Below are 26,333 nucleotides of genomic sequence, written 5' to 3' on the forward strand. Positions count from 1 at the left end.
CTGGGCACCTAGGCTGCAGCCAAATGCTATCAGGGAATCACAGACTTCTGTGGGGAAGACTTTAGAGTGTGAGCTGTTAGCATCCAGAAATACTATTGGCTTTTATTTGCTTCCTTCATGAAGTACGGACAGCATGGGGGTCTGCTTCTGGAGTTGTTGGTGCTGCAATTTCATCTCCCCATAGGAAGATGTACGGGGAAAAGTTCCACTACAGGATGGTAGTAGGGTTCTTGATGTGCAGGTGGTTGGATACTGGTGTGTGTATCGAAGTAGCAGATTTTTTTTTTGGTGGTGGTTTTGTTCTGAAGCTCTGTTTAAGTAGTTCTGGTCATTTCTGACTATTGTAAAAGCATTATGTTTGGAATATTGTCTAAATCTGAGTGAATTAACCAGATACAGGCTACAAGTAGAGGTCTTGATATGTTTTGAAAGTTACATTAATAGACATAAAATGTGCAGAGTTTTGGTTGACAACTCTGCGTGGTGTTGGCATCAGCGCTAGTTCAGAGCTGGCTCCACTGCAATGCTGAATCTACAGGTTATAAAGAGGGCATAGAAAGAACTCGGGATGCAAGATCAGACACCTTTTTTAATACTGCAGTCCAGCCCCCCAAACATGGCAGAAAGCCTGTACATGGGGTGAATGTTCTTAGTAAGAGACTTACAGTTGGGTTTAGGTAATCACACTTTGCTTTGTGCTTCCGTTATCAGGCTGTCAAACCATGAGGTTTGCTTTGCCATACACAGTTAGAGCTTGTGGCTTCTGTGTGTAAGGTTATTGTTTGTAAAAGCTGTTTCCAATCTTCAGCTGGAATCTACTACTAATGGTCCAAAAGGCTACATGTTGCACCTTTTTGTACTGAGGCTTAATGTGGTGAAACTAAAACTGTGGGGCCACAAAATTTCAACTTCATACAGAGCCAAAAGGGTAGGAAAGGCCATGTTTTAAGATTCCGTTCTCTGTAAACAAGTATTTCAGGGGTTCCCTGTTATTACACCTATTGAACACAATGTGAAGTGGCAACCTGAGCACTGTTACTGTTCCATGGACTCATACTGTACTAGGTAAAACCACGAGCTTTGTGTGGAATTGCTTGTTATGCGTAATGTTCCTTTACAAATGCGATATTAGTGTGACGTAGTTCACGTGGTCACCTCTGGTGGCATCACTAGAAACGCTTACTGTGAGCTCTCTGTTTTCTTCATTACAGCCCAAACATTGTGGGTGTCAAGACATTTGTCCGCTGCGTAGGCAAGCTGGTATGCCGATAATTCTGGCTTTTGAAATCAAACACAAAACTCCCCTGTGGAGTAGAAGCTGGAGACTGTGCTTCAGGGCCAGGAGTCAAGTCCAGCAGCGCTCAAATTCAGCAGCGGATCCGAGGCATTTCAACTGGAATTAGCAGGGTCAGAAAAGGCAGGGCTCCCAGAGGACATGCCTCAGAATGTCAGCTGGCCCACAGCATCATGAAAATTGTTACAAGTAATGGCTACTGCATTCTACTGTAATTGTATACTGTATTTTGGAGATGTTGGGGATTTTGTTCAGCCAGACCGGGATAGCAGGATAACCTAAGCAGTATATTAGCATTAAGAAGAATGAAATTCTGCAGTGAGAATTGGACTGATGGTGATTTGAATGCAACTGTGAAATTTCTTGGTGTAGAGCTGGGACTATCATGTGTAGGCTCACGGTCTCAGGTGTCGCCTCTGTAAGATGCGCATAAGCAACTTTTTAATACAAAGGAATGATGCTTTTCTAGACTTTTGATTGCTGCTTCTTGTGAAAATACAGTCCCTTGGGAGCCTTTCTTGCACTAACACTTGCTAAAATACCTTTCTGGTGTGTGGAATTTTGACACCCTCGATAAAACTGAGGTGATTGGTAGGCTTACAGGCACCTAGTAAATTTAAAGCCTGAGAAAAACGTAAGCAGAAAGAATAGAATAAAACTCGTCTCCAAAACAGTGTGATATTAACTGTGATTTGGCTTGTGTTGAGGTTTCTATCCATATTTGTACACACTAAGACTATTTTTGGAGTCTATGAAGACTAGTGGGCAAAGATTTCTTTCCTGAGTAAATCCAGAGCTTGAAATTTCCCACCTAATTCTCAAGCTGGTTTGCTAAGAAGAAATCGTCCTTCCCCCAGGAAAAAAGTTTGAAGGTTACGTGAGAGATCAGGACAGGATAAGTGTATAACTGAGTTACGTGAGCCCACAAGGTGACTTGTAATGGCCAAGGAAAGATGTGTTAGAGAAAAGGAAAATAATAGGAATGCAGAATGAAACTGCTGATATGTTAAACTTTATCTAGGATAAGCTTCTCTTAATTGGCAGTAGTGAGCATTCCACTCTGTGAATCTCTCTCCTAGGATGCAGGAAAGACTAAATGCAAAGACCTATCTAGGACCTACCCAGCAGTTATTCATACAGTTCAGCTTTGTATTTGGCTTCTCAGTAGTAATTGGCAGTCCGGCTGCTATCTGTGTTTCAGACTGCTACTGGGTGAAGACCAGCGTCCCTTCCAGTGCGGGTCTAGTTTTGGGGCAGGTATCCCATCATCCCAGCTGGGTTTGGTTTGGGTTTTTTTGAGAATGCTTATTCCAGTTCATATGCTGTAGGAACAAAGACCTGACGTGGGAAATGGTGGCTGGAGAACACCAGCAGTTGTGTGCACGCAAAAGGCTGGATATAGTCTCTATGTTTCATGGTTTTCGCTGGGATAGAGTCAGTTTTCTTCCCTGCAGCTGGCAGAGTGCGGTGCTTTGGACTCAGTGTGAAAACAACGCTGGTAACACACCGATGGTTTGGCTGTTGCTGGGTAGCGCTTGTGCTAGTCAAGGGCTTTCCAGCCTCCCAGGCTCTGCCGGGGGCACAAGCGGCCGGGAGGGGAGGGGGCACAGCCAAGAGAGCGGAGTCGAACTGGCCAAAGGGACATTCCATATCATGTAACGTCATGCCCAGTATGTTACTGGGAGGGGCTGGCCGGGGGAGGGAGGAAGCAATCGCGGCTCAGGGACGGGCAGCGTCGGTCGGCGGGTGGTGAGCGGTTGTGTCACTGGTGGTTCTGGTTTTTCCCCTTTTTCCCTTTTCCTTTTTATTATATTATCATTATTGTTATTACTATAATAATAATAATCGTAATTATCATTATTATTTTATTTTCATTATTAAACTGTTCTTATCTCAACCCACTTTTTTTTTTACTTTCGCTCTTCCGAAGCTCTCCCCCGTCCCGCAGTGGTGGGGGCAGCGAGCGGGCGGCTGCCTGGTGTTCAGTTGCCGACTGGGGCTGAGCCACCCAAGTAAGGGACAAGCGCTGTCTGAAGCGCTCTGTTACCATTACCAGGCCAGGTAAAAGAGTCAAAATGTCTGTGAAGCTGCAAAGTTTCACAGCAGTTTGGTAGCAGGTCCCATGAAAGAACCGACCTCTCCGTTACGGTAGTTCTCTCGTTTTGGTGAACTTTTTTGGTAAACCTGCAGCTAAGTACGGACTGGCACTCAGTGTAGCAGTGGTGGTACCAGGGGCTTGGGCTGGAATCCTTTCTCTCCCAGTATAGTGTCAGGCATTGAAAGTCATTTCAGTTGCTTTTAAAAATGGTTTCGTTTTTCTGTAAATCCCATTTCTTTAAAAGACTAGTGAAAGAGGAATGAGTTTACAGGCTATGCTGCCTCAAAAGCGGGAGTTTTTACCATAGTGATATTTCCAGAAAGAGACAGTAGAGGGGGCTCGTGACATACACATGCTTGGTTTCTGCAGTAAAATACCGACCGGCTTCATTTTTCTGTTGCTGGGCGGTAGAGGAGGATGCTGAAATTGTTTTTCAGGCAGACAGTGCACCACTGCTGCAGGCTGGAAGCTGAGGAGAATTTTGAGAGGGTGCCAAGTGAGATCTACTACGGGAAAAAGCCTACAGCACCCGAGGAAGTTAACTTTGGGTTACGCTTATTTTTTGGTTTTATTGTATGGGGTATATATGGCGCACGGAGTGACCTCCGCTCCTTCGCTGTGCAGCTTGCGGTCCTAGATTCAACAGAATGAGCTTTCTAAAAGGCCTTTGGAGTGTCTTTTCATCTTTTATCATCTTGGCAAAAATTTCATCCTATTTTCAAATAATCACAAATTACGACACCATCCCTCTATACAGAGATACGATCAAATAGGGGATTTCTCACCATAATGACTCAATCTTAAATGCAACATAAATGTAGAAGGGGTAGGAAAGGTGAATCAACAATGAACACGAGCCATACGGGTAAAATAGCACTTTTAGTATATATGATGATGCAACTATAGTACGCACACATAAGCACTTTCTTTGAGTGAGAAGTTATTTCTTATTTAGTCAAATCTTGTATGTTTTTCTATGTTTTAGGACTGTTTCTCCAATCGCTTCTTTGAGCTTAATGTGGCAGCATGTTTGCTGTTGATAAGACAGTGTCACAAATTTTAGGAACAGAAAAGCAGTCCTGCTGCAGTAAACCAGCATTGCTCTAAATGTTACACGTATGACGGCTTTTTGTTCTTGTCCATCTATGTTTTAAGCATCTAAAAGAAGTGCTCTAAAAGCTGCCAGTTGCACTATTCCAGCTCCTGGTCTGCCAGCGTGCCTGAAAATTTTTAGGACACTAAAATATCACAGGATTTGCACATTACTTGTAAACAGAACGAGTAGACTATTGACTCAGAACAGTATTGCAAACAGTAGGACATAATACAACATCGATTAAATATGTGCTTAACTGTTCTTTTAATATTTACTCTGCTGTTGAACAGATTAGAGAGGTGAACAGATTTCTTTTTAACCTGAGGTTTTTCTGACTGAGACACATTTGCTATTTGATATGCCGCCTTCTAACGGGACTGAACTGTTGATGGGAATGACCTTTGATTTGCTGTCAGTGACATCGTGTTGAGCCTCGGTCAATGCTCCCTTGTGGAGACATGGTTGTAACAGTGTGTGGTGAGTTTAATTCCGCATTTCGCTTCCGTAATAGCAATGACATAATAACCAATGTACTACTGGAACGACAGTGTATTTTTTCTCCAGGTAATTGAATTCATATGGATTTTGGCCTCATGTCCTGTAGGAAACCACAAGTACAAGGTGCTGAAAAATCCCCTGTAAAGCTAGGGAATGAAAGTGGACATTTACAGACCAGAGCTTTTGCTGAAATGTGTCCTGGAACACATTTTACAAATGTTCATTTAGATGGTATCTGAAAACAAAACCCTCCCAGTAAAATAGCCAAACAGGATGAATTTTTCCATGCAAAGGGCTACAGTTCTTCACATGTATGTGTGTCTGATGCAGAGTAGTATTTCCTGGGGACTGTGGAAACATCAAAACCCATTACAAGCCCGTTAATCACTGCCAATTATGTAATGAGTACCTCATTCTGAATACATATCTTGTCCGAAGTATTTTGTCAGTAAATTATCAGGTGGGTATAAAGTACCTCTCATTAATTCTCCACAGACAAAGTGCTGTAAAATTTAAATGTTTTTCACATATCCGTGACAGAAAGATTAAGTTGTAATAAGAGAGCTTTTTTATTGCAGAATAAGTAGGAATGTGTTTATATGGAAGGGTTCCATCATGCCAAAATACGCACCATCTCTGGCAGGCCTTGTATAAAGCTGAACAATATGCAGGGCTGCCTGCTAACTTTGGATTTAGCCTTGGAGTGGAGAATTGATGGCTGTTTGCCTTCTCCTTCTTTAATGGTCCAGGAATACTGTCTGCCATGGTGTTCACGTGAATTATTTGTTCCTGATTTGGGTTTTTCATGTTACTGCCAGCAGGAGGTAACTGGAGTGGTACTGTGGGCAACCGAGGTGAGGGCAAGGGCAGATGTCCCAGCCATGTGCTGGCTGCTGAAGAAAAGCAGCCTCCAGCACCTGTCATGTGCACTCTGCCTTCTCTTCATCTAGTGATTTTGCTAAGTTCAGGGTCGGGGGGATGGACGCGTCCATTTTCTTTCCATTTTATCCAGTTTCCTTGCAGTCCAGTTCCTGCATGCCTAGTACACCTGCTAGCCACAGCCTCACCTGTAACTTGTTTTCCTTCTGGAATAGCAGGTCCCAAAGATGTGGTAAAAATTTACCACATGGAAGAAATTGTTCCATTAGTTCCTTATACTTTGATCTTGTGGCCTGTGTTGAAGAGTGAAGTAGCTGGGCTAGGAGGTGTTTTACAGGCAGCAAAAGTCCTCTGGGAGCTAGCTAAGCAAATTCAGGATTAGAGCAGAGCTGCTGGAGTCTGACATTTGATCCTAAATTGTAGAAAACTTCAAGTTCCTGAGACTTCTGAGATCTTACATATCAATCAGAGGTAGGCTAGAACCCATCAAAACCTTCATTTTCTCTCTTTTTTCTTGTCTTTTTTTTTCTTAATAGGAAGAAAGCAATTATTCAGTTACTTCTGTTGAAAGAAAAGGATTCAGCCCAAACCCTGATGCTTAACCCTGTCACTATTGTCTTCTGTGTCAAGCATAGAGGTGTTACAAATTCTCTTGCCTGGGGGAATGAGGAAGAAAAAAATAAAGTACAAGTATATTGTGCTATTTCTCGAGTAAACTAAATAGGAAAGGCAGAAGTAGTAATGACAAGCCATAAGCTTTCCCATGCAAAGAAAGCTTAAAGCAAAATAAATTGAATTACTTTAGCATTTGTTGCAGCAACTTTACAATTTGATGTATTTTTATACTAAACTAGCTTTTCCCCTTATGCCAGGTGTTTTACGTAAGGGTTAGTGTCAGCACAAATCTTCCTGTCTTCGAGCTGCTGCAAACCACAGATGCTACCGGCCGGAGCAGAGATCAGTCTATGGGAGTCTAAAGTCTATAAAGGCTATTAAATTTAAAGAGGGGGTGGGGGTGGTGGAGAGTTGTTTTTTTAAAAACGGGTAACTATAGCTGAAAAGCTGAGACTGTGCTCCATTTTTGCCATAGATTTTGAGCTGTATTTTTATCCATGTGATTTTGTGTTAAACTCTTACTGTTAGTTTTCATCTTTTTTTCCTGATAAACACAGAACGCTACTCTGAAGTATGTCCACCACATGGTGTCTAATAGAAATAAAACTGGCCAGCCCAGATTTTTATAACCACAGCAAAACTAAACTTTTGGGTGCACTGTATTAGGTCCTAGCAGAGACTGGAGGAGATGATAGGAAATTCCTCTTCTCAAGGCTAATAAAACTCCAGTTTTAGTTGGGTAGTAGATATTGCCAACTTAAATGTCTCACCTAAATGTCTCACCTAATAAAATGCCTCAATATCTCAGTGGAAGTCCTTTTCTACTCCAAGTCAATATGACTTATATAGGGAGAGCTAAGAAAAAGGAAGGGAACCGGGCACTTGTAATAAGAAGGAAAAAAATGCCTCCCCTCTTCTTTCTTTGAAAATGAAAAAGAAGCCCAAACCATTAGTCCAGGTCTTACCAAACTTACAGTTACTGGAAGCAGCTGAGTGGTTGGACAAGCTGGAGCTGGATTAGTGAGCAGAGTACAAGTGGTTTCTTGGCACAGAGGTCCATGCTGCACGGAGCGTTCATATGAATCACTGGGTGAAATGTCTCCTGCAGTCCTTGACGTAACTCTTTCAAGCTGAGGTACTTCCAGTTAAGTGGCTCATTAATGGTGCATCTTTTGCATTATCGAATTCCCTCAGGAGTTGTCTCAAATTTCCCCTCATCTTTGTTGGCTTATGTACAGCAATAACCTTCTAAGTCCTTGGCATCTGTCCCCTGTATGTAATTATGCAAAAATTAGTCTCCATGTATCTGAACAGCTCATTTTCCAAGATTAACATGAGGGCTGCTTGCATTGTCATTAATAAAGCACCTACATTTATCAACTCTGCAAGGAACAGGCACGTAGACTTCAATATGTAAATAACACGATAATATTCTATCTGGCTGGTCTACAATCAGATGTTGGAATGCAAATGTTTTCTTTTTTTCTGGAAAGACAGCAAATGTTACATGTTTTCCACTATGTAAATGGCCTTAGTTAGCATTAATCAAAATTGCTTATCAGCTGCAAAACACACTTCTAGATGTGCATCTCCAGGGCAGCCCAAAGCCAAATGGGTGACAGGCTTCTAACAGATATCTCATGAAACCCTGTTCTGGCAGCACTTGTCTGTGTTAAAGCTGAACTCGAGTTCATGTTCTCATCCCGTGATACAGGGGCTGGTCTTGGAAACTGGGACTGCTCTGTGTTAGAGGTGAACCAGGAGCATAAAAGCAGTGTAAATATGCAACCTGAACACGTGCAAGTCTTTTTCCCACAGAACCCTGAACTCTGAGTGTTGCTTGCACGACTGTAAAAAGCTCACTTAAAAGAAGCATCCAGCCAAATCCCCACAGAGGTTCCCTCAAAAGCCTGACGTCCCAGTGGGCTATGCCATCATTTCCCATTTGAGGAAATGTGCATTTCCAGTGGTATATGCTGTTACTAAGGTAAAAACTGGAGCCCATACTAATACATTAGGTTGGCTTCTCTATGGGGAGCAGAACAGAAAGTGGGTCAGGGAATGGGCTAGAAGTCAGCAGTGGGACTGCTTCACAAGCAACTAGTTTTGCACTTTGGTCTGAAAACACATAATCCATAAACTACTTCAAACTGTATACCTAAAAATGCAAGGTTCCAATAGATCCTATTGATACCTTTCTGAGCAATGGTTTCCTGTTGCTTTCCCTGCAGCAGAGAGTTAGCTGGGTTAACAAAATGAGAACTGGATGTATTTAAAAGCTGCCTCCCTGCTAGAGTAATATGGTTCACGTGAACATAGACCTCCATGTGCTTGGGAAAGTGGGGCAGCTAGTAGTGGAGTAACAACAGCCTGGACAGTCCGTTAGTTGCTCAGCCTCACATCGGTCGCTAGAAAGGCACATCCTCTTGGATTCTACTTCCAAATACTTTAAGAGCAAGGGGATAATCAAGGGTGCATTTGTTGAGAGTGAATTGTGCTTGACCAGCTGGACTGCCTTCTCTGATGAAATGGCTAGTTTTATGGTTGAGGGGAGAGCAACGGACACAAACTACCTTGATGTTTAGAAAAGCTTTTGATAGGATCTATCAAAGCATTCTCATTTGGAAGCTGTGGAATTGTGGCCTTGAAGAAAAGCCAGCCAGATGGGATGAAAGTTGCCTGAGCTGCCAGGCTTGAAGGGTAGTGATGATGGGCCAGATGTCCAGCTGGGAACTGGTTAAGAGTAAGGTACCCCAGGGGCTGATCCTGGGGCTGACATCATTCAATATCTTCATCAACAACCTGGATGATGAAACAAATTGCCCCCATGGCAATTATTAAGTTACCCTTTATATATGTGTACTGGTTAGTGACAGAACCTGTGAGGCTGCTGTGTTTTCTGATGGTAGACTTGGAATTATTTGCTAGTGCTGGGTTTTTGCAACACATGATCTTCTGTGAAATGGTGGAAAACTTTTAAATAAGCTGAGTTTACTTGCCAATATTGGAATCAAAAAGGGACCCTGGTAAAGTAATATGCTAGACATTGCTAGGCCCAGTTCCATGAGCAGCTTAAAACCTCATAAGCAAGGTGACACAGTCCAGCCCCAAGGGGGATTCAATCATTGTTTTAGTAAATCTTACAAATTTGACTTCCTAGAGCAGTTTAGTACCTTTATACAACATAAAAATTATATTACAACATCATTCTCTTGCCAAACAATGGCACTTTGAAATAGGTCCACTTTTGGTACAATTTTCCAGAATAGCAGCTTAATTAATGATTTTTTGCTGAGAGGTCTTTTTCTCATACAACACCTTTAAAATCAAGCTAGAGGACTAAAATCTATTAAAAGGAGTATTTTTTTTACTGATATATTGTCTTCAATTCTGTACTAATTATATAGTGGCTGGAAATATGCTGTGATCTCACATAAAATAATTTCCTGGCTGAAAGGGCAAAAATAGAAGCTTAATTTCAGTGGTCCCTAAGGAGGGCAAAAGAAAAATATTGTTTCCAATACAGAGTTTCAAGATTTTGTGGCATTAATTCAAAGCACGTTTTAGTGCTGTTACCTGTTGAAGGGCTTACAACTTGCAGTGCCTAATAAAATGCTCTAAAAAGAATTAACTTCAGTTATGTGTCATGGAGGCTGGTGCTCACATACAGGTTTGTGTTCTCAGGATGCTTGTTTTGTAAGAGCATAATATAAGAAGAGCAATACTAAGGCCCATGCAGTTTCTGAGTGCAAAGAAGCTCTGTGAACTTTTCTTTCACATTTGTGTGCACCTCCCCCCAACTACATATGAACCATTCACATCCTCAACATCCCATGTCAAGGAGTTGCATGGTTTAACTGAGCATTGCATGGGAAAAAAATACATCCTCGTGTGTGCTCTTGAACATGCCGTCTGCTAACATCATTTGATAACCCCCAGGTCCTGTGGTGGAAGAGTCAGGTAGTAGCTGGCCCCTATTCAGGCTCTCCTTGCCACCCATGATTTTATAGATAGCTGTTGCTCTCCTGTATCACCTTTTCTAGACGAGAAAGTCCCTGTGCATGCATTCATTCCTTCTGTGAAGGAATTGGCACTTCCAGACCACTGGCCATCCTTGTTGCCCCTCCGTGAATTTTTTCCAGTATCAGTCAGTCTTCTTGGGGGTGAATGAGAAGGACCAGAACTGTAAAAATTCCCTAAGCTCTGGGCAAAACTTGGGTTTAGGCAGCAGCATAAAGATGTTCTCTGTGGTTTTTTTAAGAATGCTGAATAATTTCTGGGGTTTGATGACTGCAGACTGAGCTGATGTGCTTGTTAGATATCCTGCCTAATCTAAAATCCCACTTCTGAACCAAAATAGGCAGGATGTTCCCCACCATTGTCTCTGTGAAGTTTGGGTTGGTTTTCCATTTATGTCACTTTACATTGGAGTTGAAGTGTCATTTTAACACCCTGTTACTCAGTCCCATAAGTTCTCCTGCAGTTCTTCACAATCTGCTTTTTACTAACTTGAATAACAACATAATTACTAGACTCCATGAGTTACTATTTATCCCTTTTTCCATGTTGTTTGTGAATACTGTTCCACTTATACCGTAGCGTGACTAGTGGTTACCACCAAGAAGCCAAATGCATTGGTTGTTTTGAGGTAAAAATGCTGTAATTGCTGAAGAATGATGGAACTGATTCTGATTTAAACGTGGGACTGTGTTGCGATTGTGTTTGCTAGGTCATTACTGTTGATTTTGTACCCTCACGCTCATTACCTCAGGTCCACTATCTTACCCACAGCGGTGAGACTGGGCTGCTGTTGCAGGATCGCCTCAGATAAGTCTGCATTTTGCTTCCTTGCTCATAACCTCCAGTCCTACCTTTCTGGGCAGTGCATACACAGGGAGCCTGTCTCTGCTCCTTGGCAGAGAGCTGCTGAACACTGGCTTCTGCTTTCTTTGGTTTTGACTAAGTTTCCTACTTCAGTCTCCATAGTTTTTAATGGGTCCTGAATGAATTACTGTGGACTTACCTGGGTAAGCTTCTCCTCAGCTCTTGCCCAGCCAGCCTGGGTCTGGCTTACTTCTATCGCTCCAGGCCTGCGTATGATTAAGCAAAATTTCACTGAAGTTGCCAGTATAATTCTTCTTAGCAACAGTTTTCTGTAGAGCACAAAACAGTTTTCTGTTAATGTTTTCTGCATGAGATACACAAAGATACCTTACAGAAACCCAACTTTGCCGATACAAGTTCATTCAAAAACCTAATTATTTCCTTCAATTTAATTGGAAGAATATTGGTCATTAATAAAAACACAAACCAGAAGGAGGTTTGATTCTGCATTGGCATTCATAAGAGGTAGAAAGCTACGAAGTTCGGCAAAGGTCTTTCCAGCCCAGTGTCTCACCCCAGCAGTGACCAGTAGTGGGTTTTCAAGGAAGACCCTAAATCTATCTAAATAACATGCTGTTCTCCTGCCCTTTTTTTTAACAAGCAGAAGTAGCGTTGCAATGTTTGCCTGAGATCCCCAGGGCGGAGAGATGCGCACACATGGAGCAGTTGGCCAGGGTCAGGGCTGGCTCCAGGGTGCCTTGGGATGAACTGGCTGTTCCGTCCATGTGCTGCACAGCTGGGCCTTCCCACGTGCCGGAGTTGGCACCCAGAGCTGATGCATCCTGAGTGCCCTGGGTTTGCTCTGCATGCGTAGGCCGTCCGCGCAGCACGTGGGCAGCAGATGTTGTACGGCTGGTCAGTGCTGGGCATGCATAGCGCACGTGTGCTGTGGGGACATCCGGGCGTCTCCGAGACTGGGCTGCTCTGGGGGCATTGCTGATAGTCTTGGTCATCTGAATGTCTCAAGCCTGCAACCTGCATATGGACAAAACGCCCTTTGGAAAAGACGACATGGCCCAGTGAATCTGGATAATGCAGGATATACTTAGCAATAAAGAGTTTTTAAATAGCCACCACCGCTACATTTCTGGTGCATCTCAAGATTTGGGACTAATTTCTCTTCCACTGAAGCCAGGGCCAAAAAAATCATACTTGTTTCTACCAAAGCAGGCACTGGGATCTGTTTTTTCCTTTCACCAAAAATCCTACTGCCAGTATATATGAGAGGAACTGGGCAATAGGGAATGGCGAAGTGCAGTGAAACCAGGTCCTGTTTAAATCATGGCAGTCGTGTCAGAAACTTGTCTGGAGTCAAAACTTTGGGCATGGATTTTAATTCTTCCAGTGCTGAATTTCTATTCTTCTGACAGTGAAGAGAAAGGAATAAAATTGTTGAATTCACTGGCTATAGAAGTAGGTTCCACTCATTTCTTTGCCACAGTTGCTCTTTGTCCTGGGAAGTTCCCCAAATGTTAAAAAAACCCCAGTCTCAATGAATCTAACTCACAAGGTTTCCGTGAGGCTTGCAAATATCTCTGAGGTTCTCACAGCTGCTGGTGCTTTTGACTGACAATACCACTTCCATGTAATTCTTCCATGTTTCCTTTTGTGTTGTTTTCAATTACAGTCATTTCAACAGAGCTGTCTACAAATGAAAACTATGGAAATTGAATACAGAAAGATGTAATATTTCAAGGAAGAGTAAGCATAGCAGTGTCTTTTTTTTCCTAGAGAGAGGATATAGATTTCTCAAGACCAGCTCTGTATTCTCAGTTTAACTGGCAGACAGGAAATGTTTTTTTTTCTTTAGGTCCCAAAGGATGTTTCTTTGTGAGAAAGCCAAACCTCCATTTCCTCTATTCCTTGTAACCGATAGCAAACCTGGTGAACATAGAGTAGACTTGGCACCAAACCCATGAACTTGTAGCCTATTTCTTTTACAAACCAATTTCGTTTGAACATTGGAAGTCTGCCTTTGTTTTCTGCTGGATAACTTGGTAGGCAACTAATTGATTTTTCTCGTGGCCAGATGCTGGAGCCTACCCGATGTTAATGAGACTTCGCTTACACAATCGGTCTCAATGAGGTTAACAGCAGCCCGTGTGCGCACCAAGTCCCTGATGCAGCTGTTTTATGCTGAGAAATGTTGGCAGTGGCTTTATCTCAACCCCCACTTCGACCCCCCCTCTTTCTTCCCCAGGGTTGTGTGCATACAACTGGATATGGCTGGACTGCGTAACGCATACATAGAGGTACCCAAGCTAGCTTTGGTAGCAAAACCAATAGCTACCTGCAGCCACAAACCTGCTTTTGAGAGGGCTAATTGTAGTTTGGGTGGTGCAGCATGCTGTCCAAACCGCTGTGCAGGTAACACGTGGACTCACGTCCTGTTAAATGTCAGGATGGCAATTTCAAGAGCATTTTGAAACAAATCAGCCTCGTAGCGATCAAAAAGCTGTGACCACAGCCAAGTGTTTAGGTTGAGTAAGTCAGGTACCTAGGATGCCAAATAAGTGTGGTGTGATGATTCGGAGCAGGTACTGTGTAGCTGAAAGGGTTGGAGGACTATTCCAAGGAGACACAAGATTCCAAGAAGTACTGTCTTAAACGGTGCAAAACTGAGACACAGCAGCAAAGAGCACTGAACTCAAGCTTCTGGCTATTTCTGGCACAGAATTGTCAGCTGGGAGGCTGCAGGAGCAGAAGCATCGTATGGCTGAAGCTGACCTCAAGACTCTAGGACCAACTGTGTCTTTCTGGTTTTCTGTATAGAGGTTAGGAACCACGGATGCTGGAGCCTGCCACCTCTGCAAACTAGTCTGAGGTAGTATCTGCAACATTACCTCTTCGCTGTCTTTATATTTTCAGGGGATGATTTTTCTTGATTTACTTCAGATCAGGATATAATACCCATGCGCTTTAAAGGATTGCTGCTAACGAGTTTCCTTGATGCTGAACTCCAGTGTAAAGTTTCTTAGCCATGAGGTTCTCCTGTGCAGAACTGCTGAGATTAATTTCATTTACAATGAAATGAGAGGTAAAGTTTAGCCTCCCGTTTTGTTTGGCTTTGCACCCACACCTCTGAATTGCTTCTGCAGTGGTGTGTCTGACCACGCAGCTGTAGCGACCAGACAGAGACAAGGAAGTCTTCAGATATTTGATTGTCACCCAGCTGGCAAGACTAGTGTTTAAGCTGGGGTTTGAGATTTTTCTAGCTGATAAGTAGGTTGATATGTTTGAGTTTGATAATTCTAGGCTGTCTGTTGTGTTTACTTCTGGTTAAAAAGTTACTTGAACAACCAGTTGCTTACTTTCACCACATGCAGAAGTTCACACTTCATTGGTCAATTAGCCACATATTTCGTGTTTAGAAGTTCCAAAATATTCTCCCATGCTGCTTGTCCGTGATACGTGAAGCACAAGGGGAGTGACAGATTTAGGAAGTCCCTTATAACAAGGATACAAATAAAAATTAAGAACTCATAAAGGACGAAATTATAGGCTAGAATGGTGATAGTTGGATACCTTAATGACAAAATATTTCTTCTGCTTGCAAACAACCTGCAGACACATGTAAAAAAATTATCTGTGAAGACAATATTTTCAGAAATAAAGACTATGTTTTCTTAGCGGAAACTATAGTAGTGAAGGAGCACAGGGAAAAAAAAAAAAGCATTCAAGTAGCAGGTCTATTATGTTGCGTAACTTGAATTCTATACTTTACTTATCCTGAGGTTAGATTTGATCTTGATAGTCAGTCAATCTGACAAACAGTCATGCAGTAATTTGCTGTAACACTCTCTTGTGCTACCCTTCAAAGGCAATGAGGCTTTTTGACTGGTGTAGTCCAGCTTTTATAAAACGGAAGCAAAAATTGCACTTCTTCAAACCATCAGTAAATTTCAACTGTTTTAGCTGACAAGAAAAATAATATAAATTTTAATAAACTTGCTAAAAATAGTTTTATGGTACAAGATGAGTAGTCAGCCTCTGAAAACACATGTAGATAAGATGGTCTGTTTTCACGTAAATGTGCAATAGGAAATGAACCACAGTTAATAACTTAATAATCAGTCTAACTTTGATAAAATGCAGTCATTAGCACCTACCTATTTTGTCTAATGCTGAGACGCCAAGGTTCTCTTAGGTCATGTTCCCCACAAGAATTTGTTTTGTCCATTTGCCTCCAACTGCATATTCTTTGTAAAATCATAATAGCAGGATGTGGTTAGAACATCATACATGATATTATAGCTCTTAACAGCAAGGCTTTTCCAGGAAGGGATGCTGGAGGCTTGTCTGATATAGCGCTTGCAACCATGCCCCAGCAAAACGCCGACACCTTGTCAGAGTGGCTGTGGGCGGCTAGTGTACTGCTGACCCGAGGAGCAGCGAGGCCGTCCGTATGAATTGGTGGACTTCGCAGCTATTACCACTGGTCTTCAGCAGCGTCCCTTGACCCTTACTGCTAAGTTATCCAATAAGGTGCTTTTCTCTTACTGAAACTAACAAACAAAAAAAACCCCACCAAACTCCCCCATCAATGTATCATTTGCTCAAAGCGAAGCAACAGAACTGTACTTTTCTGACAGAAAATATGGACTGTGATCTTGTTGTTACAGCACAATGCAAATGCAGCCTATTTGCAAAGTAGTTCTTTGCTGTCTTGATGGCTGGCTTTGCCACTGAATTATTTTTAAATGGGATCTGTTTTAAATGCAGTCTGCTTTCTTAATTTCCTACTAATTAGTCTTTGATAGACATTATGTAGGTCAGTGGTCCCCCAGGACAGAGATGACCTGCTGCAGGAAGGATAAATAGGGCTCCAAGGCTTGTTCACAGGCCTCACAAATCTGTTTTGCTCTCCAGAGGGCTGGTTTTCTTTCTTTCTCGTTCCTTTGAAAAAAAAAACCTTTGGTCCAAAGCAACCTTGAAAAACATAAGGTAAACGCAACCGGCTCAGAGAGCTGAATCTGTGAAGAAGCTAAAACCAGATCCCAGAAATGAGCTGGGATTCATACGCCACTTCTGGCATCTCTTTGGCATCTTCTGAACAGAAATTCTGCTCAGACGATTTCCAACTAGTGTTGCCCAAAGCAAAGGCTGAAGCAGAGTTTGCTGGGCATGATACTGAAAACAGCCAACCGAAGATGTGTAAACTTGTAAGGGGGTGGGGGGACTTTTCCTGAACCAGGGCTCTGTTACTGGTGATTTGGGAAGAATTGCGTGGTCATGTCAGGGTTTTGTGAGAGCAGCTCAGCAAAGAATGGCAGAAACTGCAAAGCTTTCTTGGCTTGGGCTTAGTCCGTTGTATAGAATTGAGGTCTCAGGAAATGAAATGAGAGATAAAGTGTCCCATTACTTCACTACAGTGAAGTCTTTTTACTTTGTAAGAAAACACCTATTGAATGAAGAAACTTATCAGAGCGCTATATTGGAAAGAACGGATTGTTTGGTTGCTGTGGACACGTGAGGTGGAGCTCAGCACTTTCTGCATGCACCCAGGGACCTCACGCAACTTGTGGAAGCCGTACCCTGTGAGAAATGAGTCCTCCTTGCAGCAGTGTTTGGACGATGCTTGGCGTGCAGAAGAGCTGATAGAGCTGACGGGAGCGTGACCAAAGTATGTGTGTGTTTATACAGCTTGTGCTTATCGTGAGGCAGAACTTTCCTTCACTATAATAATGCCTCAGTGGACGCTGCTGTGCTGATGTACAGAGGTCCGCTGTTTCCTCTCCATTACACGGTCTGCCTTGTGGGCAGAGGCAAGGCGCAGAGCTACGTGGCCCTCATCAGGCCCAGTATGGCCATTCTGGTGGGCGCCTCATGTGTCGCACAGGGAGAGGAGCTCAGAGAAAGCAACATGTGGGCTATACGCTTGACCCAGATACTGGTGGGAAGAAAAAAAATCTTTGAGGTTTTACTATGCACACTGGTGTTTTGCTTTCCACAGAGAGCAGTGGTGAGCCAGAGGGAGCCGTTTCAGCGGCTGAAATACAAGTAACGGTTACCAATGGCTGTGGGTCTCCTGCTGGTGATGCTCTTTTCCCAGATCTGATGATCCACTGTAATATATATATCTCCAACCTGATACTTTCCCCCTCCCCATCCATCAGATGAACCGTAGGTTTCAATAGCTACTTAAGATCCCATGGTTGAAACAGGACCCAGAGGTGTGTACGTTTATACTTACCAGCTGCTGTAGTAAAAGCTCTGTGGTTTGATGATCCAACTGAGTATAAATCACCACTTTAATGCTCAGTGATATATCATAGTGAGCCATCAGCCTTTGAGAAGGGTCTCTGTGGCTGTTATGGTGCAGTGATTAGGGCAAAAATGCTGGCTGCGCTGAATAAGGATCATTATTAAGGTGGACTGACCTACCACTGTGTTCTACCAACCTTTGCAATCTGTAACACATCCTTTCAACAATCCTTGTTTAAACTGCGGGCCTTGAAGCTACATCCGTCTTAGTTGCTCTGCCAGACTGTCACTTAGCACGAATGCTCTGTGCTGCCTCTTCAGAGCTGTTAATCGGTGCCATGGCTTGGTCCTGGATTTTTGCAAGAAAATCGTTGCGCATCATGTGCTTGCTGATCCAGTTTGGGAAGGGGGAGATGGTGAAAAACTTGTTTGTTCCTTTTGAAGTAGATTTTACGTTTCTGCCCCATGTGCCATTTTTCCTGTGCTGAAACAGTTGGATTTCCAAACAGACATTGTGGAGCCTGGTTTGTCCAACAACTTTTAATGAGGGTTTCCAAATGTTTCAGGCAGGAAGACCTAAATATTAATGCTCCTAGGAAAACAAGAAACTTAGCCCACATCTGCTGTGTGGAATCAATTTGTTATTTCCAGAGGTGCTGCAGCTTCTCAGATAAGACTTCCGTGTGTTTTTCTGTTTAGGAGCTAATTCAAGTTTGGCTATGTCCATCACTAAGACTGTTGATAATATCTTTGTTGCCATGATGTCTAAAGATGTGCATGAAGATCCCACACAGTAATTTATTCCTGTCATTTGAGAATGAGGCAGAATGTGTAAGAGAGAGAGAAGAAAAATAGATGAAGTCCGGGAAAAGAAAATTGAGGTGTTTCTGTAAAGCTTGCGGAGGTGATGAATGCTGTTGCTGTAATATGCAAACAGCAAAACAAGTGGTTTGGCAGCCACTGCAAAGCAATTTACCTTGCTGACCAGTATCACCTCAGTTGCATTTTTATGCTCCTTTTGTGGCTTGCACACTGCTGCGGTTCCTAGTCTCTAGCTCTGCGCATGGCTTGGCTGGGGCTGTTTTGTTCCCGTTGGTGTCTAAAAAGTGGCGTTGCACAACTACTTGTTACTAAAGGTAATAGCAACTCCATCATAGCCTTCAGATCCTCTGTGGGAATGCAACACCTCCTGCCCGTTGCAGTGCAGCATGCATGATGGTAGCCACAAGGCTCTGAGATCCCCTGGGATTTTCCCAACCTGCTCTGGTTTGGGTAGATATCCATTAGATATGTTAGTCAAACATTGAGAGGACACTGTTGTTAGCCTAGACTTTAGGATGCAGAACAAGTGAGAGCCCTCAGTGTGATCCACGTTTCACTGAAGACAGCTAAAACACTGATGTGGTCCCATCTGCTGGGGAGGAGGCCACGTCTTCTGGCTGGACTGCACGATCTATGGCATAAAACTGCTAAAAGCTATGATAGCAAGACTGACCCTTAGCTCTGTAGGAGCTGTACCGAATGTGTAGTGCAAAAGCTGCAACACAGCACTCTGAATGTGACTGATGACGTCTCGGATGCAGACACGGCTCTGAGGTCCCATTAAAAAGTGTGGCAGGCTCTCTACCCGTGACCTTCGGGCTGAGAGGATGGGATAGCCCAGCTGAGACTTCAGCAATGAAGCGCCTGTGGGGTGAAAATATCAGTCCTGTTCATATCCCCGTAGCAGCAAAAAGATTCATGGGCACTGTAAGATGGTAAGTGAAGGAAGAAATAAAGTTCCCGTTCTCCCTGCCTGTAGCGACGACGCTGTTTGGAGCCTGGATTGCAGTGGAGCCTCTGCGGAGTCTGGGCCAGGGCTGTTGGTGCTCCTGGACCTGCGAGCGTGGCACCAGTGCTGCTCCAAGAGGACACAGCTGCTGAGGCTCTGCTGGTAAGTCCAAGCAGGCCCTTGAAAATACCCCTGTGGGTACACAGTGTTGTATCTCAGCTCCTGACACTGTTTTGTTAGAGCTGAAGACAGCTCCAGCATCTCCCTATCAACAGCAGCCTAACTCTGACGAGCAGCCGGTGGATGTTAGTTCACTGGTATTCAGCTATCCTTATTCTGTGGGTATTGGTGGGCTTCTGGGGACTGGTATGAGCAGTAATGAGAGTCACCTGGGTTGCCGAAATGACTGTCAGTCAGGCAAGAACACCTGTGCTTAATCTAGAAGGCCACCCCTTATCTGATGAGGAGGGCAGGGGAAAAGGATTGGGTTAAAATTGCTGGTGTGCAGAGTGCTGGTGAAACGGGTGGAAGTGGCTAGCACCAAATACTGTGTGGCTTAGTGAGTACTGGTTCATGGTATGTAAATATTGGCTGGACAAGATGAATTTTGACCCTAGGGTTTTAGTTCTTGATGTTTCTTATGTGGCTTTTTATGCTCTGGTAAGACAAATCAAAATGAGTATTTAATGTGAGTGTATATGGGTGCAATACTGGCTTGCAAAAGCCGAATCTAGTGTTCAGAAGTTTCTGTAGCAGTGTCCATAGAGGGCAGGAAAAAGGATAGATGTTATAGGTGTTTGGTTTCTTTGTTATTGTTGCTTTCTACCTTTGCACGTGGCCAAGATGACTGTGCCAGCTGATGTGCTCTGGTTTATGCCCCTGTCACCACCTGAGACAGCCTGCCTGTTTCGGTAGGTCTCAGGAGTGATCTCTGACACAACAGATCACCTTTTTTATTTGATGGATAACTGTGTAGGATAATAATGTGGTATCCTGGTTAAAGTCTTATCTCAATGGAGGCTATTTGCTTGGCTAATTCTGGTCAAAAAGAAGCAAGCTCCCTTTCCTGTGGTATACCACCAGCATTTCGTGTATTTTCGTTGTTATTGTAGCAATGGTAAGCTGTCTCTTAACAGGAGTATTGAGTGGCTATAAAAGTATGCATGTTTCAAAGAACAAATATGTGTTTCTAAGTTTTTAAGCCAAGGTTAAGACTGGGAAAGTGTCTAAATCTTTCTCAATAACACTTAGTTTGCATCTTATTTGGGAAGTCCCAGGTGTGTTTCAGACTAATTACTTCAAAATACGTTTGCTCCTAGCTGTAGGCCAGCTGTGCAATGACAGCTATGAAGTACGCAGCTATGAAGTACTTGGAATTTAACAGATCGGGGCTATTAAGCCTACGAAAGCACATCATCTACAGAAATGGTTGATAGGAAACAATTCTAATATGAAATTAGATGAAAAAGGAGCATCCTGACTTGCAGCAGAGAGTTCTTTTTCTTCAATCTACAAAGACTGTCTAAATTTTTTGCCCCTCTCTAAATTTTATGGTGGAGCTAGTCTGGATATTGTAGCTTGAAAAACCTCGCTCTCCTCTTTATCTTTGTCTCTGCTGGTACCACCTTCTCACATCGTGGGTTGTATTTAAGCGATTGTCGCACACTGTCTGCAATGCAAAAGTTTGTGGTGTCTGGCTTTCCGCTTTTCTCCTGTACCTCTTTGAGACCTAACGCAGGTTTCTCTTTTCTGCTTTTGGAAAAATGCTCTAATTCGGTGCTTCGAAGGTGCAATAAGCTATTTTAAAGGGGCACAGTTTGGACTGTTTTCCCTTGAAAATAATTGTCTTATATACTTCATATTTCCTGAGACCTGTTTTCTTCCCCTTGCTTTTTCCCTGGGTGGGGAAGTATTTATAAAACCACCACTTGAGTCCTGTCTTTCCATATCGTAGTGACAAAAGAGAACCTGCATTAATGTCAGAAAGTATCACTGAGGGGATTTAGTACCTTGGTTTTGTTATGGCAGCTGTAAGTACCAGTCAAATTCTGGCAGAAGGTGTATTTCATCCTGAAAGTGCAATGTGGTAAGATGTTAAAACTGCCAGTGGTTCAGAACAAACTTCACTGTAGCAAGTGTGATTGAAAGGATACTTGTGTGATTAGAACAAGCAGCTTGGGAAAACACCTTTTGAAATCATCCCTCAAAGGCGTCTTGCTGCATGTTCTCTGCAGCCGGCTCGGGAAGAAGGAAATAATCAGTAATTACAAGGGAATGTTAGGCTGGTTGTCTGCGCGCGCTTACCTCCCCGTTTTACTCCTTCCTAGCAACTCTGAGTCTTGCTGCCCCTCCGAGCTAAGTACATGCTGTATTCTTTGCAAGGAGAAAACAATAGTTTCTGATAGTAGGCTCAGAGCTGGCTTTAGCAAAGAAGGGGAGGGAGGTAAACTGCGGTATTTGCCTATGGTTGGAGGGATGAGCTGGCTGCTCTGAGGGTAGGCTGAGCTGCTAATCCTTCCCTCTTGCTTGCACAGGCCTATGCTAAGATGCCTTTGGGCTGGCTTTGAAGGAGTCTGATTCACTGAAAATATCTGCTTCCGTGTTCTTGCTTTCAAAGCAACCATACCTTGTGGTGTGTCCCACATCCAGAAATTTGGATTAGGAAGAAGTAAAGGAAGGTTAAAAAAGCAGTGTTATGGTGGACTGGAGAACCAAAGAGTAACCGTTCCCAGAGCTGCGGCTGGATGTAGTGCTTGGGACCCCATTTTTTTTGGTGATGATATATTTTTAGTGTAACTTCACAGCATCCCCTGCTCAATACCTCTGTTATGGAAGCTGCTCACTCTACCTCCCTGCATCTTTGACTGTACCCTGTCTGCACCTGTCCTGGCAAGTACCCAGATCATTTTAGAGACATCTGCTCATCTCTAACGTAGGATTGGCTTTGCTAATCTACTAAGGGATCCACTACTTCAGTGAGAGAGTCTGAATATTTTTATATATGTAGAAATACTCAGGGGGAAATAGCTAAGCCAAGCTCTCAAATTATCAGAAGGGCAGCTCCTATTGTACATGCCTGACTGCTCATGCGCTACACACAGACAAAACTGGGTGGTGGAGCATCAGGAGGGAAAAACAACTGAGGATTACCTGTAATTCTGTACATTTGTCCTTCTCACTCTCCGATCTTTTCAAACCAAGGTTATAAATTGTCTTGAAAACATAATAGTAGCGTGAATCCACTAAAATGCCAGCAAGTGTGGAGTGAAAGGTACCTGCCATCACATACCTCCTGACAACATGCAGGCCAGCTCTCGCCTTTGCAGCCCACAGGAAGGAAGCTGAGTTCAAACACCCTGAATGTAGAAATCCCGGCCTGAGGCAAGGCTGTCCCCTCCTGAGCCAGCTCAGGGCACAGCGGGAGACTGTATTGCCTGGGCCACCCCTGCACGAGGCCATCTGTCCTACCTGTATAGCAAGAGCTCAGGTGTGAAGGGAGGCAGCGTCTCCTCCCTCCTGCCTCGCCCCTACCTTAGGGGCAGGAGTAGGGAATGCCAGACTGTCCAAGACTTTCATCCATCCAGCTTTTCATTCCAGCCCTGCCCTTTGTCTTTTACCTGTTGAGGTGGAAGATGACTCTGTTCATGTTTTTCTGACCTACCCCTTCATCACAAGGGGGTCAGGGTGGAGTAGATTAGTCTTGGTAGAAGGAGTAGTTAGGGGACTTGCAGAGGGCTCCTGGTATATTCCTCAAAGGAGGAGGATGAGAGCGAGTGATGTGAAGGGGGCTTTACTCCTCCCTCGTGCTTTTAATCCCAGTGCCCTCTCCTTGCCTGCACTGCATACTCCAGGACACATTCTGCTGCAGAAACAAAACCAGACTTTGTCCCTGGGGCTGGAGTGCTGAAGTGTCCTTTGTGTGTCAAGGAAACTGTCCCACGCAATAGCCTCCGGGGTGTGACTGTCCATGGGCGTAGGTATTTCCCTATGTTCTGGGAAACTTTAAACACTGTGAATACAGTATTACAGAAGAAGGATTGTTGGGAGGGACCTCCAGGGGTTGGTAAATCCAATCCCTTGCCCGAAGTCAAGAATGATTACAGTGAAGCTGTTCCTGTGAGATTCTTGCACCACCACAGTTGCAGAAGACTTGTAATCTTCCTGGACACTCTCCCTGAATTTACTTCTCCATTAAAAACCTTCTGTTATCCTCTCTGTTACTTCTTTCCCTATCCACTGCAGAAAATAGGCTATCTGTTTCCCTGTGGCCTGCAGTGGCTTTTGATCAGTTTGAAGATGGTTATTGTTGGTTTCCTCTGTCTAGCCCTTCTCCAGGTACCCTGGAACAGATGAGTCTGGTTGCTCCAGATGGATGCCACAGGAGCAACTCGCTGGACTCACTTCAGCAGGTTCTTACCTTCCAGGAGGGGTGTTGAGCAATACAGGATACCGCGCCCTGGCAGAGACCTTCCCCCGATACAGTGCGAAAGTACATGGTAGAACATAACCTTTCCTGGCTGAAAAGCTGTTCTGCTCAAGAGAGGAGAGAGAAAAAGGCTGCTTTTAATTTTTTTTTTTTTTAAAAGAAGTTAGAAAAAATATTTGAGACAGAAGGGAGACAGGTTATTGTCATTTTTGTTTAAGACAGCTTTGCAGAAAAACTTTTTCCTCATCCTGATAGACGTGGATCCATCTCTGATGGCACTGATCCACCTTCAGCAGTGTGGATGTATTGGCAGATGAGAGGCAGGCACTGTAATGGCTCTGTGTTATCGGCAGGATGTCTCCCTGAGGTGCTTCAAGGCGGGCTGCTCCCGTCCTTGACATGATCTAAGGCTCTTTTCTCCCAAAGCACAAGGCTGGCTTAACACTTGCTGACAGTTGTGAAAGGAATTAGTTTTTGCTTCTCTGTTAGGTGTAGGCTGTAACTGGTGTTGCTGTTACGCAGGTGAATGCTTCCCTGGCTGCAAACCTCTTCTTCCCACACAAAAATCTTATAGTAGGAAACAAACTCTTACTGCCAACCTGAAGCACTGAGCCGCGAGTTTCAATCAACTGAAATGCCCCTAAGTTAATTGTATGTCTCTTCACTAAAGCTGCATATAGGATCACAAGTCTTTGCTGTCTCAGAACGGAGCCTTCTTGTTAAACATCACATACCACAAAACTTATCGTACACAAGGAGAAGACTATTTCTATGCAAACTTCTGCTTCTAGTTCTTTTCCATCCCTTCTTGATGCGGGGTTTTCCCCCAGTGTTTTATATTGTGCCTGTTAGATTAGTATCCGAGTAAACCCTCGGCTTACAATTGTCAGGCTGTGTTGGAAGTTAAGCTTCCCTGTGGGGCTAGGTGTTCCTCTAGCCTGCATGTGGATTAGGTACAAGCAAAGCAAAGGAAGACTAACGTGGTTTGCAGGCAGTTCCTTGAATCTTGCCTGACCGCTGCCTTGGCCCTCCTAGGGGAAGGGCAGGCACAGGTAATAAACTGTGTTTGAGGAGGCAGTTACTGTCCTGAAAGAGATGCAAAAGGTGACCCTGATGGAAGTTTTTGAAAGAATGCAATTTTCTTATCTTCCATCCTGTACAATGTTGTTCACGTTCATAAAGACCTAATAAGAAGGGCCACACCTCTACTCTTCGACATGCAAAATGCTTCACTTCAATGGATCTCTAGCTATGCCATGTGTGATTAAATAAGACACGGTATCCGTACACTCATTTATAACAGTGGCACTCAGAGAGTAGTATTAGCTTCCCTCATCTTCTAATGCTTTCATAAATAGCGAAGAACAAACATGTTTTTAATGTTTCTTTACGATAACGATCAACATTATTACTTCTGTTAAAGCATAAAAAATAAAGCAAGTTATAGCTCTTTTGATGAAAGCTTCTAAGCAGTAAGATGGAAACTTTTAGTGCCTGGCTGCTGGGAGTGTGCATGCGTGCGGATGATTCAGCTGAAAGCTTGTAAAAATGTACATATAATTGCTCAACTTTAGTCATGAAATTTATGGGACGGTGAATGAAATATCTTGGTGTGCTCTAGAATAACTGTGTTTATGATGGCCTTCAGGAACCACAACTTGAGTTATATCAGAATATTTTTCTGACAAGTCATAGCTGCTTCTAAGCCAAAGGCATGGTATTACTAAAGGAAGATAGTCTTTGATTTAAAAATACATAGGACAAGATTTGGAGACGATCCCACTTGCATTTGGGATCTGCTTACAAATTACCTGTACATCCTATGTCCTAGACATGAAACTGCTGTTTCTGTAATGACTTTTGTGCGCATGTTGTCATTTGTTTGATGTTCTGTGTCCACCAGGAAGAGAGGCTGATGGTGGGAGGCTGTCAAAGAGTAAACCACCTGAGGCAGTGAACTAGCAGAAATGTGTGAAAGTGAGCCTGGCCAGGTTTGTTGATGGAGAAGAAATAATGTGCAGTGGCCCCTCTGGGAGAGGAGAAGGAGTTCATGAGGCTGATACGGCTGGTATCAAACCAGAAGCTGCATGGGAAGTGGAGACAAATGCCGGAAAGCCTTGGGCAAGAAATGGAAAATGATGAGCAGCCTGAGCAGTGTTAGGAAAAGGGAAACCGAGCTGTAAAATTGCTGTTGTTTAGAAAATGAGCCATGAATATACAGAAAAGGTTGAACTTCTATAGGGGTAAGGATCCTTGGCACAATGAGTGCCCTGGGGAGAGGAGGAAGCAGAAACTGGGAAGTATGAATGGGGGAGGTTGTTGTGTCTTGTTTTGGGATTAGTGTTCAGGTTATTCAGCAAGGAGCAATTACATCTCTATTTCCTTTAATCCAATAGGTGCCTCTAAGCAGGTGAGATGTCACAACCGCAGGGGCTGACTGAGGGAGGAGAAAACTTGTTAATATGAAAGGAATCTAATGGCTTTACACTAGGCCCACTGAAATCTTATAGTGAAGGGTGTTTGCCTCGTCAGCCTTCTCTCAGATCTTTATCCCTGGGCAGGAAGGAT

The sequence above is a fragment of the Phalacrocorax aristotelis genome, chromosome 14 (genome assembly GCF_949628215.1).
Source record: "Phalacrocorax aristotelis chromosome 14, bGulAri2.1, whole genome shotgun sequence".
NCBI lineage: Eukaryota > Metazoa > Chordata > Aves > Suliformes > Phalacrocoracidae > Phalacrocorax > Phalacrocorax aristotelis.